We start from the raw sequence: 15,149 nt of genomic DNA, 5'->3' as shown, positions 1-15,149 counted from the left end.
TGTACAGTTCAGTGGGATTTAGTAAATTCACAAGGTTGCGCCACCCTCACCCCCATCCAATTTCAGCGTACTTTCTTCACTCCCAAAAGGAGTTAATAGTCACACCCCTTCCCTCTCTGCCCCTTTCTCCTCACCCCTCTGCCTCTGGCAAACACTGATCCACTTGCTGTTTCTAGAGATTCACCTACTCTGATTCTTGACACAAAGAAAATCACAGGGGCACCCGGGTGGCTCAGTCGGCTGAGCACCCAACTTAGGTCCAGGTCATGATCTCACGGTTCATAAGTTCGAGCCCCGCATCGCTGCTATCAGCTCAGAGCCTGCTTCGGATCCTCTGTCTCCCTCTCTCTGCCCCTCCCCTGCTGGCACTCTTTCTCAAAAGTAAACATTAAAAAAAAAAAAAAGGGGGGGCGCCTGGGTGGCTCAGTCGGTTGGGCGTCCGACTTTGGCTCAGGTCACGATCTCGCGGTCCATGGGTTCGAGCCCCGCGTCGGGCTCTGGGCTGATGGCTCAGAGCCTGGAGCCTGCTTCCGATTCTGTGTCTCCCTCTCTCTCTGCCCCTCCCCCGTTCATGCTCTGTCTCTCTCTGTCTCAAAAATAATAAAATAAACATTAAAAAAATTAAAAAAAAAATCACAGATGATGTTGCCTTCCGCACCTGTTTTCTTTCACTTAACATAATGCTTTCAAGGTTAATGTCCATTTCAATACATAGTTTGCCAAACCTTTGCTGCCATATAGCTCCATTCTTCCCCTTCTTTACGTGGTTACTGTCACAATGTAAATATACATTGTGTGCCCATCCACATAGATTTGTAAGTATTGCTTTATGTGGTTGTCTTTTTTTATATTTATTTCTTTTTCACTAACCTCTATACCCGACGTGGGGCTCAAACTCACAACCTTGAGATCATGAGTTCCACACTCTTCTAACTGAGCCAGCCAGGTGCCCCTGTGTAGTTGTCTTTTAAATCGGATACGAAGGGGCATCAGGGTGGCTGAGTTGGTTAAACGTCTGACTTTCGCTCAGGTCATGATCTCATGGTTCATGGGTTTGAGCCCCACGTTGGGCTCTGGGCTGATAGCTCGGAGCCTGGAGCCTGCTTCTGATTCTGTGTCTCCCTCTCTCTCTCTGCCGCTCCCCCACTCGTGCTCTGTCTCTCTCCCTCTCTCAAAAATAAATAAACATTTAAAAAATAATAAAAGAAATCAGATGTGGAAAGAAGGGGAGCTTCAAACTAAAAATGTGATCACATTGGCTTCTGTGTTTACCTATGTAGTTACCAGGATTCAGAACAATGCGGAGAGAAGGGTGGAGAATGAATGGGTCGGGAAGGGAAGCGCCCAGCACACAAAGATTAGTTGCTCACCGGGATGATTTGGAGGTAGTCCACTTGGTGCTGAGCTCAGGACCGTTACCCATGGTTGCAGAAACACCTTTGCACCCCGGATTGCATGAGGAAGGTTGTCGCCCTGGTGACTGCTGGCAGTCAGGGAGGAAGCCATTGTAAGGAAGAAGGGCAGAGCAGACAAAACGGCAGAGCTTGATCAAACCCCTCCTGAAGCTCATTTCACATGACCCCATAAATCCCCTTTATTGTCAGGATTCCTGTCTCCTGAGTCTGACAGCACCCTGACTGCAAGGGCTTCTCTCCCTTCACTCTTCTCATACACCAAGCCTTTGCACCTGGCCCTCCCTCCGCTTTGAATGCCCTTCCCTCATGCCCACCTGGCGCGAACCTAGGTATCCTTCAATAGCCTTCTCAGTGAAGCTTTTCCCGAGTTCCCAGTTGGGGCTGACTCTTCAGCACAACCAGAGGTCCCAGGGCACGCTGCTATTGTGTAATCACTGCGTTGCCGTGATGAGTTCTTGATCCGTCCATCCCTGGAGCGCAGACTCCTATGGGGAAGGGCTCGGTCCAGTTTCCTCTTGACCCTCAACCTCCAGCACAGAGCTCAGTCTACACTTCTGCGACTGATTTACCCCATGTTGGTAAATGTAGCAGCAGGTGCCTTTCATTACTTCGCTGCTCCGTAAGATCCCATGATATCAGGCGGCAGTTTCTTTGTCCGTTCTCCTGTTATCAGCTGATCCCTGTGGTCATTTCCATCTTTTTTGCTATAACCAATAATGGTGCCCAGAACACTCTTTCACAGGCCTCCTTCTCTGTTTACTAGGATTTTGTTTCAGTTCTAAGTACTAGGGACATGAATAACAGTGGCGTAGTTGGCCAGACCACGGCCCCCAGACGCTAGCTATCAAGTCTTAATCCCCGGAACCTTGGAAGTATTACCTTATTCGGGGAAAGGGTCTTCACAAATGTAATTAAGTTAAGGGTCTCGAGATAAGGATTTCCTCCTCGTAGGCCAGGAAGCAGAGGGGGAGTTGAGGCGCACACAGAGAAGGCAGTGTAGATGGAGGCAGAGATTGGAATGATCTAGTCACAACCAGAGGAAGGCTGGAACCCGGAAGATGCGAGGGGCAAATTCTCCTTTAAAGCCCCTGGAGGGACTGAGGCCCTGGTGACTCCTTGATTCTGGCCCAGCCCTACTGATTTCAAGCTTCCAGCCTCCAAAACTGTGAGGTGATAAATGCGTGTTGCTTTAAGCCACCCGTTTGTTACAGCGGCCACAGGAAATAAACAGAAACGCTTGAACAAGATAGAAGATGACACCCGTGGGGTGCCTGGCTGGCTCCGTCAGTAGAGCACGCGACTTGATCTCGGGGTTGTGAGTTCGAGCCCCAGGTTGGGTGGAGAGATTGCTTAAAAATAAAATCTTAAAAAAAAAAAAGAAAAGAAAGAAAGAAGTTGGTTTCTCTTATGCATATAAGTCTGAGCATGGACAGCCCAGGGTTGCCATGGTGTCTCCACAGACAATGATGATTCAGGCTGACTTAGCTTTCTGTTTTCCCATCCCTAGGGTATGTCCCTGTCCTCGTGCTCCAAGAAGGCACTCCAGCACCACATCCTATTTTTTTATTTATTTTTTTATGTTTCTTTATTTTTGAGGGGGTGGGGGGAGGAGCAGAGAGAGAGGGAGTCACAGAATCCGAAACAGGCTCCAAGCTCTGAGCACAGAGCCCGATGTGGGGCTCAAACCCACAGGCTGTAAGATCATGACCTGAGCCAAAGTCAAATGTGTAACTGACTGAGCCACCCAGGCGCCTCCACATCCCAATTCTAAGTGTGTGTTTGGGGCGGGGGGCGGGGGGGAGCGAGGATGGGCACCCCTGAGCTGTCTTTTCAGAAAACTTCCCAGAAACTGTCATGTAACACTTATGTCTCATCCATTGGCCAGAAGTTAGCCACATGGCCACCCTAGCCACAGGAAACAGAAAAGTGGGAAATATAGTCTCTCTCTCTTCCAGGTGACCAGCTGACCAGCTGAAAATCAGGAGATTTAAGAAGGGGAAGACAGAGGCGCCTGGGTGGCTCAGTCAGTGAGGCCTCTGAGTTCAGCTCAGGTCACGATCTCGCAATTCACAGTTCATAGTTCGCGAGCTCGAGCCCTACGTTGGGTCTGTGCTGACAGCTCAGAGCCTGGAGCCTGCTTCAGATTCTGTGTCTCCCTCTCTCTCTCTGCCCCTCCCCTGCTGGCACTCTCTCTCTCTCTCTCTCTCTCTCAAAAATAAATAACAACATTAAAAAAATTTTTTTTTTAATACGAAGAAGGGAAGGACAGATACCCAGGTCAGCAGCTGGCTAACTCTTTGTGCTATTTGTCTGCATTCTATAAATTTTTGAAAAAGTTAAAAAAAATCGCCATGAATAATTTGTGTATTTTTTAAATGTTTGAAATGAAAAGGGAAAGAAATGAAAAACTTTTAAACGTTTAAAAAATATCATCATGTATTATTTAATACGTAACGAAATGTTTGAGTTAAAAGGAAAACAATTGTTTTTTTTAGTTTATAAAAATCACCATGCACTATTTGCATATTTTTTTTAATGTTTGAAGTAAAAAAAAAAGAGAGAGAGAGACAGAAGGCGGGATGTAGTAACTTACTGCGTCCAGGGCCTGGCCGTCCATGGGGAGCTGGTCTGGAAGCAGGACTGGGGGAATGATTCTGGGAGAAAACAGACTGAACACCCAGGAAACCATTGTGAGCAGGACATATGGTCTGACAGATTCCTGGAACAGTCCTCTCCCCAACCCCACTAAAGTGACGGTCACACCAGAGTCAGCAGCAAGTTCCTGGGGGAGCATCAGCTCAGAGTAAGCAGAATGGGATTTCCAGCAGAGTCCTGCTGAGTGCTGTATTGGGTTGAATAGTGCTCCCTCCTACACACACACACACACACACACACACACACACGCACACAAATTCATGTCCAACTGGAACCTCAGAATACAGGTGTTCTAAGTTAAGATGAAGTCATACTGGGATGGTGGGAGCCCTAAAGTCAATATTGCTGGTGTCCTCAAAAGAAGAGGAGAAGGATGCAAAGACACAAGCGTGAAAATGCCTTGGGAGGACTGATGTGGCAATGCTGGGGTTCAGAGAAAATGGAAAAGGAAGAATTTTTGAAACGTCTTCAGTACAAAAAGCTGATTTTATTAAAGCAACGGGGACAGGACCCGTGGGCAGAAAGCTGCAGTGGGGTTGTGAGAAGAGACTGATTATACACTTTTAAGTTGGGAGGGGGTTGGGATAGCGTTAAGTCTCCAAGGAATTTGGAAGCAGGGTTTCTGGGACCTTGAGAGGCCTAGGTGTCGTTAGGAAAAGGTTGTTCATTACTGTCTAATACAGCCTTAGTCATGAGACCCTTCAGACGGATATCAGTGGGCCATACGCTTGGCGGATGATTGCCAGCATATATCTCGGGGGGTAGAGATAAAGGAAGTTTCCAAATGAAATTGTTTAAAGTTTATTTATTTATTTTGAGAGAGAGAAAGCATAAGTGGGGTAGGTGCAGAGAGAAAGGGAGACAGAGGATCCCCAGCAGAGGATCCTCTGTGCTGATGGCACAGAGCCCGACGCAGGGTCGAGACCCATGAACACACTGAGATCATGACCTGAGCCAAAGTCAGACGCTCAAGTACTGAGCCACCCAGCTGCCCCCCACAGGAATTTTTTAAATGCTTATTTATTTACATATTTAGAGAGAGAGATCGGGAGACAGAGGGCACGTGCACAAGTAGAGGGGAGGCAGAGTGAGGGGGAGAGGGTGAATCCCAGGCTCCACGCCGTTAACGCAGAGCCGGGCGTGAGGCCGGATCCTACAAACCATGAGATCGTGACCTGAGCCAAATTCAAGATTCAGAGGCTCAACCGACCGGGCCACCTAGGGACCCCCCACCAAAGGAATTTTTATGTGTTAAAGTAGACCTATAGGATCCTGGAGGTCAGGGTAATGTTAAGCTAGGATTGCCTTTTGCCCTTAGCAAAGTGTCATCATGGAGGCAGCTGAGCTCCCAGAGGAAGGCCACTCTGCCTGTCTCAAGGACTTGTCAATGGGCTGTAAATGGTATGCATATTTTTTTTTCTTTTGCCTTTGTTTCCCACGTCGTGGAGGACAAGGCGGAGGTTGGAGACAGGTATTACAAGTCAAGGATAACGGAGGACTGCCAGCAATCAAAGAAGCTGGGGGCTGGCCTGGTTGGGCTGGAAGGGTGGAAGGCTGCAGCCAAGGAAGCCAAGGAAACGGTGGGGAGGGTGAGACGTGCGGAGGCCTGGGCCCAAGTTCATTCTGGGCTTGCCTGTTTGTGTGTTCGGTTGGCTCTGGGACGGATCTCTGGGAGGAGACGGGCTTGCTGTTTGGGGAGGCATAAAGTTCTGCCTTAAGCCACATGATGCTTCAGTGTGACTCTTTTCTACCTCTATGCTTGCTCAAGTGATGGAGACTGGGCTGTGTTACACATAAATCATTTTCTTGTTGTTGTTATTGTTGTTAAAAAAAAAAAAAAAGGCCAAGAAGGATCCTGCTTTAGAGACTTCAGAGGGAGAGGGACCCTGCCCACACCTTGACTTCTGACTCTGAGCCTCCAGAACCATAAAAGAATAAATTTCTGTTGTTTCAGGCCCCCCAGGTTGTGGTATTTTGTTATGGCAGCCCACGAAGCTAATACAAGCACCTACTATGTGCTAGACATTGTGTCAAGCCCTAAACACAACAGTGAAAGAGTGAGCCGAGACCCTCGTCCTTAAGAGCTCTCAGTCTAGTGGGGGAGGCGGACTTGAGCTGAAACCCAGAAAGCTATGGGTATAAAGGGCAGAGTCCCCTAATCAAGCCCCTGGTTGGGAAAGTTCGCCAAGCAAGGCCCGGAAAGCTGAGCTCTTCTTTGGAGGGACATTTTCCCCCAGGTGGTGGCCAAGCTGATTCTCCTTCCCTGTCATCCCCACCAGGTGCAGTCGGGATCCCTCAACCTTTTCTGGGTCACTACACATGCCACGGTGCTCTGTGCTTGCCCTGAATCACGGTAATTGGATTCCATGTCTGTCTCTCCCTAGGCTGCAAGGACCAGGTCTTACTGATTTTTAAAATCACTGATATGCTTAGCCAAGTGCCTGGAACCAAGGACATGCCTAAGGCTGTTGAAAACAAGGAGGTTAAAACCCAAGCTAAAAAGGACATGAGAGATCTTTTTGGAGTGAAGGAAATTTTTGATACTTGGTTCACGATGGTGATCACACAACTCCACAAATTTGCCAAAGATCATTGACTTGTGAACGTTACAGTATATCAGCTATACCTAATAAAGCTGTTCAGGGGCGCCTCGGTTGGCTCAGTCGGTTAAATGTCCGACTTGATTTTGGCTTAGGTCTTGATCTCCTGGTTGGAGGGATCGAGCCCCGTGTCCGGGTTCAGCGCTGACAGTGCAGAGCCTGCCTGGGATTCTCTCTCTCTCCCTCTGTGTCTGCCCCTCCCCCGCAGTCTCTCTTTCTCTTAAAATAAACAAATAAAGTAAAAAAAAAAAAAAAAAAAGCCTAACGGATTTGAATGGCCACAGTGGAAAAGACAGAAAATACCTGTGCAACTGGAACACTGTTGCACCCCGATGGGCATGTAAATCAGCTCAACTGTGCTGGAGGCAGCTTGGCAGTAGCTGCCAATGCTAAACAAATATTTATATAACCAACGGTCCAACAATCTCATTCACAGGTATACACCCAACAAAAATACATATAATCTCCATGAAGTGAAAGATTCATAACAGCGCTAGGCTTAATGGCCCCAAACAGGAAATTACCCAAACGCCCATCAACACCAGCAAGGACAAGCGATGTGGGAACTACAGAACCATAATGAACTGTGTTCATTCAAAAATACAACTACAGGGGTGTCTGGGTGGCTCACTCGGTGGAGCATGTGACTCTTGATCTCGGGGTTGTGATTTGGAGTCCCTCTTTGGGGGTAGCATTTACTTGACAAAAAAAATAAAATAAAACTGGGGCGCCTGGGTGGCTCAGTCGGTTAAGTGTCTGACTTTGGCTCAGGCCACGATCTCACAGCTCTTGAGTTCAAGCGCAGATCGGGTTCTGTGGTGACAGCTCAGAGCCTGGAGCCTGCTTCCGATTCTGTGTCTCTCTCTTTCTGCCCTCCCCCACTGACACTCATTAAAAAAAAAAATACAACTACACATGACAACATGGATAAAGCTCACAAAGGAATGTTGAATGAAAAGGCCAGACCCAAAGGAGCACATACGGTATGACTGTATGGATGTAAATGACAAAACAAAGATTGATGAACAGAGAGCTCTGTGAGTCAGGACAGTGGTGATCTTTGCACGCGGAGGGAGGAGTGGGTTGGCAGAAGGCAAGAGGGAGGCTCCCGAGGTGTTGATCATATTCTGCCTCTTGAGATGATTGAATGCTGGTTACATTCATTTTCTCTGTTTGTGAGAATTCATTGAACTGAATCTGTAAGATGCACTTTTCCATATGTATTTTATACTTCACTAGGAAGTAAACAAAAACCGAAGACTAGCGACAGGTTTCTCGCCTCTCTATCTCCACCTCGTGGTCACGTTGTGAACTACGACACCCAGCCAGTGCTGGCTCCAGACATGGGCTGGGCTGAGCGCGAGGAAAACAGGTTAATTAATACTTGGGGGAGAAGAAAAAAAAATCCGGCCAACCAGCCAAGCGCACACCGTGTCCAAAAAAATCACTGTGGGGACCTACAGGTTGAAGAAGTACTCAGAACCAACTAAGATCCAAATGTCCTCTGAAGTGGGTTGGGACCTGGTCACCAAGTCAACTCCCTCTCGGCTCTCATCTCCGACAGCTGCCTCTAACCCCACCTTCCAGAATCCAGCCACACCCAGTCGTCCCCTCCCCCGCCTCCATTCCTAGGGCTCTTTGCCCCTGCTGACTCCACCCTAGATCCAGGTGTGGGGCATGTGACTCAGGGTAGGCCAATCAGGGCTAATATTCCCTGGCTTAACTGATTGGCTCAGGGGTGGGACTGTGACCGAGCCTGTCCAATCAGAGTGAGCCTGGGACTTTTGCGGCGAATGCGAGGGCAGAGGCTGCTGAAGGTCTTTCCGGAAGGAGACAGCTCCAGAAGCTGTTAACCACCGTCTGACGAGCTGTCTACGAGTGGAAGCAACACTAAGGATGAAAAGCGAGTGGCGGGGAGAGAAAAATGGGGGCCTGGACTCATCTGGTCTCTGGCACAAAACTTGACTGAAGTGGAATCTAGGACAATTTGCTTATGTGGGAAAGTCTCCCTTTTGGGAGGGAGGGGGCGGGTTGAAGGTAGTTTGTGTGTGTGTGTGTGTGTGTGTGTGTGTGTGTGTATTGTTTTGTTATTCCTGGCATAACGTGTAATTGACTGTAGCTTTACGGAAGAATAGGAAGGAGCCTCTTAACCTTTACAGGGCAACTTGACTAGCAAGGGACCCCAGAGCCAGTGGCTTCGCTTTGTTGATGTTGCCTACAGCTAGACCATTGTTCATTGCAAAAATTAAGGACAAAAGAAAGCTGTTTGTGAAGTCCACTTTTCCTGTTCCATATCTTTTCTAAGGGGCTGGGTGAGCCGTTGGGCGCAGTGAGTTTGATGGCCAGTCCTCACCTGAAACCCACTCCTGTGGTCTTGTAACTTTTCACCTGTAAATACTTAAGCATGCACCGCTTTAAACGAGAATATCTTACGTAACCGAAAGATAATACCACATGCCAGAAAACTTAAGATTTTTAAATGTTTATTTATTTTGAGAGAGCGCAAGTGGAGGAGGGGCAAAGAGGGAGGGAGAGCGAGAGAATCCCAAGCAGGCTCTGCACTGTCAGCACAGAGCCTGATGTGGGGCTTGAACTCACGAACCATGAGATCATGCCCTGAGCTGAAATAAAGAGTTGGACGCTTAACCAGCTGAGCCACCCAGGTGCCCCAGGAATTTTCTGATAAGCACCAATGAACTCATCTGTTCTTTCCATGCCCCCCAAAGAAAGATGAGGTAATCCACCTCATAAGATGAGGAGGTGATGGGAGGACAGGTGGGGGAGCCTCTCCAGGGTCCATGTCCAGGATCTTCAGGAGAGCTTCCACTTTGTTTGGCAAACTTCTTTGGCACCAAGCCTAGGGATTAGGACTATTTCAAGGGCCTTCATTTATATTTGAGATCTAGATCTTTTTATGTTTATTTATTTTTAAGAGAGAGAGTGAGAGAGCAGGGGAGGGGCAGAGAGAGGGGGACAGAGGATCCAAGCAGACTCTGTGCTGACAGCAGCGAGTCCCTTGTGGGGCTTGAACCCCCGAACTGCGGGATCCTGCCCTGAGCTGAAGTCTGATGCTCAACCGATTGAGCCACCCAGGCGCCCCAAGACCTATTTTTTTTTTTATTGCATCCAAAACATTTTTTAAAGCCCTGAAAAACCAATATTAATAAATGTGTTTTTATTAAATTTTTTTAAATGTTTAATTATTTTTGAGAGACAGAGACAGAACTAGCAGGGGAGGGGCAGAGAGAGAAGGATACACAGAATCCGAAGCAGCCTCCAGGCTCTGAGCAAGCTGTCAGCACAGAACCCGACGCGGGGCTCGAAGCCACGAACCATGAGATCATGACCTGAGCCGAAGTCGACGCTCAACTGACTGAGCCATCCAGGTGCCCCAGTAAATGTTTAATTAAAGGTCCACAAAGTGTAACATTATACTCAACCTCTTCATCATTAAATCTAATGTCCATACAATTTTCAGGACAGTGGAAAACACGGGGCTTAGATTTTCTCACTTTGTAAGGATTTCCCATAAAGTAAGATGAACGCTGATTGCTTAGAAATCAGTCAGAGGTTGAGGGACTCACCTATGACCAAATGATTTCAGAAGCACCATCATAAAACACCCTTCCAAATTTTATTTTATAGCAAAGAGTTTAATTTTCCATGATATGTGGATGCACTTTCATACATTTATATAGAGGATGTGGAGGGAGTGTGAAAAGGCAAAGCCTTGGAAGGTCTTAATGCTGTGAGCGCTCCTTCGTGGGACACGGTTCAGGGCCCCTTCCCATCTGTAATGGGAACGGCTACTAGCTCATCAATATCCACTCTCTCCTTCATCCTTAGAGCTCCCAGAGAGTGGCCGTCAGAGCATGACTGCTGGACGGAGGCATCGAGAGCCCATGGACACTTGTTAGAAATGCAGAGGCTCAGGTTCCACCAGACCTCATTGAATCAGCAACTCTGGGGCTGGGCCCGGCATTCTGTGTTTTCACAATCTCTCCAGTAGATTAAGATAGGCATTCCGGTTTAAGAACCCCTGCTTTTCACATTTGTATGCAAGTATGTGTTTAAACAACTGTTTTGGGGGCACTTGGGTGGCTCAGTCAGTCAAGCATCCAACTCCTGATTCCAGCTCAGGTCTTGATCTCATGGTTCGTGAGTCGGGTTCTGTGCTGAGAGTGTGGAGCCTGTTTGGGATTCTCTCTTTCCCTCTCTCTCTCTCTGCCTCTCCCCTGTGCACCCTGCGCCCCTCTCTCGCTCAAAATAAATAAACCAAAACCCCAAAACAACCCTTTAAAATTCTCTTGGGCAGACATTTATATATATTTTTTTCAACGTTTTTTATTTATTTTTGGGACAGAGAGAGACAGAGCATGAACGGGGGAGGGGCAGAGAGAGAGGGAGACACAGAATCGGAAACAGGCTCCAGGCTCCGAGCCATCAGCCCAGAGCCTGATGCGGGGCTCGAACTCACGGACCGTGAGATCGTGACCTGGCTGAAGTGAGATCGTGACCTGGCTGAAGTCGGACGCCTAACCGACTGCGCCACCCAGGCGCCCCGGGCAGACGTTTATAGATGAGCAGACTGAGGGAGAGAGAGAAGTGACTTCGTAGGTCCTGTGGCTAAATATGATAATGATAATACTTGATATTATCATTTTATGTATAATGATAATGAATGTTATATATACAGTGATGCAATATCATTTATACATTTACAAAATGTCTATTCTGTGTTTATTTATAAAGGTCTGACTTATATAGTATAGCTTCCCGGGTGCTAAAGCAGGCAGTTGCTAAACACTTAGCATGCAGTGGCTCGCCTACTCCCTGGCCATCTCATGAGGTAGATGATTTGTCATTCTTTGCTGCAGCCCAGCTCTCTAACTGGGCCTGGCACATGGTAGGTTCTCAATCAATATTTGTGGAGTGAACGAACAGAGCTGAAGGTCAGCTAGCAAGGTGGCCAGGGGAGCTACGGGCAGCTTGATGCGGACGAGTAATTTTAAAAGCCCAGGAAACATTGACAATCCACTGGACCAAGTGAAAAACAAAACCCCAAAATGATAGTGCTCGGTGTGAGCGGGGATGAGGAGAAATGGACACTCCTCCTGTTTTTGGCGAGAATGTGAATTCGCACAAAGTTTCTTGGGGACAAAATTTGAAAAACTGCATACCCTTGGACCAACAAGTTTACCTCGAGCAATTGACTGTGAGAAAACACTCGGGCAGAGGTGCCAAGACAGCTTGTGTATCTTAATAAAAAGTGCTCAGATTTAGAGACGGGTTAAGACCGGCACAGTCCATCCGTATCACCGTAGTGCAGAGTAAGTGCAGCGAACAGAAAGTGGTTGGCAACAGTGTGCCAGGTAATAACTCACTTGGTCACCACGACAACCCTATGAGGCAGCCGCTGCGATCAGTCCCCTCTTACAGCTGAGGAAGCAGGTATAGAAGGTTGAAGATGGCAGAGGAGAAGGACTTTAGACATAGGCTGACTGGGTCCCAAGTCTATGCTGTTTTTTTTTTTTTTTTACATTTATTATTATTTTTTAATTTACATCCAAGTTAGTTAGCATCTAGTGCAACAGTGATTTCAGGAGTAGATTCCTTAGCGCCCCTCCCCCATTGGGCCCACCCCCCCCCCACAACCCCTCCCGTAACCCTCAGTTTGTTCTCTATATTTAAGAGTCTCTTCTGTTTTGTCCCCCTCCCTGTTTTTAAATTCTTTTTCTTCCCTTCCCTTATGTTTATCTGTTTTGTGTCTTAAGTCCTCAGATGAGTGAAGTCGTAGGATATTTGTCTTTCTCTGCCAAGTCTGTGCTGTTTAGTCCATAGTACACATGATGATGACCTTGACTTAAGTTCATTAACGTGAACTATGTCTGCAATAAATTGTTAAGTGAAAAAGGGAGATTAAAAAAATGTCGGGAGTGATCATCTGTCCATGGTGAGATAATGGCAAATATCTTTTTACTTTTTTCTCTTTGTGTGTTTGGATTTTTTTTACATGTAAATATTTTTTTTTAATTTTTTTTCAACGTTTATTTATTTTTGGGACAGAGAGAGACAGAGCATGAACGGGGGAGGGGCAGAGAGAGAGGGAGACACAGAATCGGAAACAGGCTCCAGGCTCTGAGCCATCAGCCCAGAGCCTGACGCGGGGCTCGAACTCACGGACCGCGAGATCGTGACCTGGCTGAAGTCGGACGCTTAACCGACTGCGCCACCCAGGCGCCCCTTACATGTAAATATTAATAATCATGAAAGATAATGAAGTTTTTTTTCATTTTGGGGGGGAGGGGGACCAGAAAAAGGAGAAAATCCAGAGGATGAGGGAAAGGGTTCAATGATGGAAACTTACAAAGTTCCCTTGACTAGTGAGCAGGCCCCTGGTCCCTGCTGCCTTCCACAGCCAGGCCAGCTGCCATCCTCCTCCACTTGGAGAAGAAACAAAGCCACTGATGGCCAGCGATGCAAGAGTGGAGAGACAGCTGCCAGAGAGCTTCCTCTGGTGGCCTCTTAGCCCTGGATCCCTCGGAGAAGTCATTCCCTACCCGGAATCCCCATACGGCCACTAATCTTAGTTAGTATCCATTTTTCAGGTGAGCAAACTGAGGCTCAGAGAGGTGCCCTCACCTTTCCGTTGGGGGTCATTTCTGCAATGAGGGGGCAGGAGGCAGACCCTGGTTTTAGTGACTGATGGTCAATTCCCTGAGTTCTCATTTCAACATGTATTTGGAGACGCCTGTATTTTCTGCTATACCACTTTGCTGAAAAACTTCTCCAAAACGATAGCAAGTTTCCTCTCCCTTTAAAAAAGAGTTTCATTTAAAAAAAAAGTTTGAGGGGGAATGTTTTAGGTGTGGGTGTCTTGATTCATATTTTACGTGCAACAGTTCAGCCCTTGAATGTGGTCAACAAGGTGATGCAGGCAAGCTGATCACTTCTGTAGTACATACAGACTCAGTAAACCTCCAACTGTGCAAGGGATTATCAAGGCTTAGCAATACACTAGCCCAAAACTGCATTAGGGTGGAAATGACCATGGCCTTTAAATTTTTTTTTTTCAATGCTTATTTTTGAGAGAGAGTGAGAGCACGTGCATGAGAGGGAGACACAGAATCTGAAGCAGGCTCCGAGCTGTCAGCACAGAGCCCAATGCGGGGCTTGAACCCACAAACTGTGAGATCATGACCTGAGCCGAAGTCCGGGGCTTAACCAACTGAACCACCAGGAGCCCAACTACAGTCTTCATAAATTTTTTTTTTTTAACATTTATTTATTTTTGAGACAGAGAGAGAGCATGAATGGGGGGAGGGGGTCAGAGAGAGGGAGACACAGAATCTGAAACAGGCTCCAGGCTCTGAGCGGTCAGCACAGAGCCCGACGAGGGGCTCGAACTCACGGACCGCGAGATCGTGACCTGAGCCGAAGTCGGCCGCTTAACCGACTGAGCCACCCAGGCATCCCCAACGACGGTCTTCAAGTTCTGGCTCTGCTCCTTTCTCTCTCATTACCCATAGCTGTGTAACAAGACATCTCCAAACTCAGTGACTTAATACAAAAGTTGATTGTTATCGCTCAATGTTCTGTGGATTGATTGGGCTCAGCTGGGTGATTCTCGCTCGAGGGTCTCTCGTACAATTGCAGTCAGGTGGTGACTGGAGCTGCAGTCACTGGTAGGTCATCTGGGCAGATGTCCACCACAGCTGACTCCCATGGCCTAAACCCCAAGGATAATGAGAATGGGAGATGAGACATCAGCTCCCAGGGCTTTCAAAAGAGTCTTTGGAGAATGGAAGGCAGATGGACAAGGGAAACTGGAAGCTAAGTGCCTGCAGTGAGGGGGACTGAAGAGAAACTAGCCATTTCACTGGAAGCCTGGAAGCAATGCTATGCGGGAGCAGCCCATACTTGGCTCAGGAAAGCGGATCTGTAAAATTTCCAGAACATTCTCTTTGTGTTGTGCAAATACTATATAATTCTGTACTATTGCCCAACTCCTTTCTACCAGGGGGCTAAGTCTCAGGTCACCCATTTTAGAGACAGTTCTTGAGTACCATACCTGTGTTCGACACTGTTCTGGGTACTGGGAAATACTGGTCAGCAGAAGACACAAACGGCCTGCCCGCATGGGGCTTACAGGCTATGGGGCCTAGGATAGGGATATTTATGAAACAATCATCCAAGTAAATGCATGATTAGCAATAATTGGCAATCATGGTAGGCTTAGTGAAGGAAAAGCACACGAAATAGGTTTTTTGGTTGGGGAGGGGACGGTTTGGGGAAGGCTTGCTTGACAATGACAGTCGTGTTGAGATGCAGGGGGAGAGGACTGCAGGAGGAAGTGCCTTCTGGGAGGCAGGAACAGCACGTGCAAGGACCCTGCAGTGCGGAGAGGGTGGACCAGGCTGGTGAGAAAAAACAATACACAAGCAGGGGGAGAACACGCAGGCCCCTGAGAATGATAGAA

Source organism: Felis catus, chromosome E1 (assembly GCF_018350175.1).
Source record: "Felis catus isolate Fca126 chromosome E1, F.catus_Fca126_mat1.0, whole genome shotgun sequence".
Taxonomy (NCBI): Eukaryota; Metazoa; Chordata; class Mammalia; order Carnivora; family Felidae; genus Felis; species Felis catus.
Note: the sequence above shows the minus strand (reverse complement) of the source record.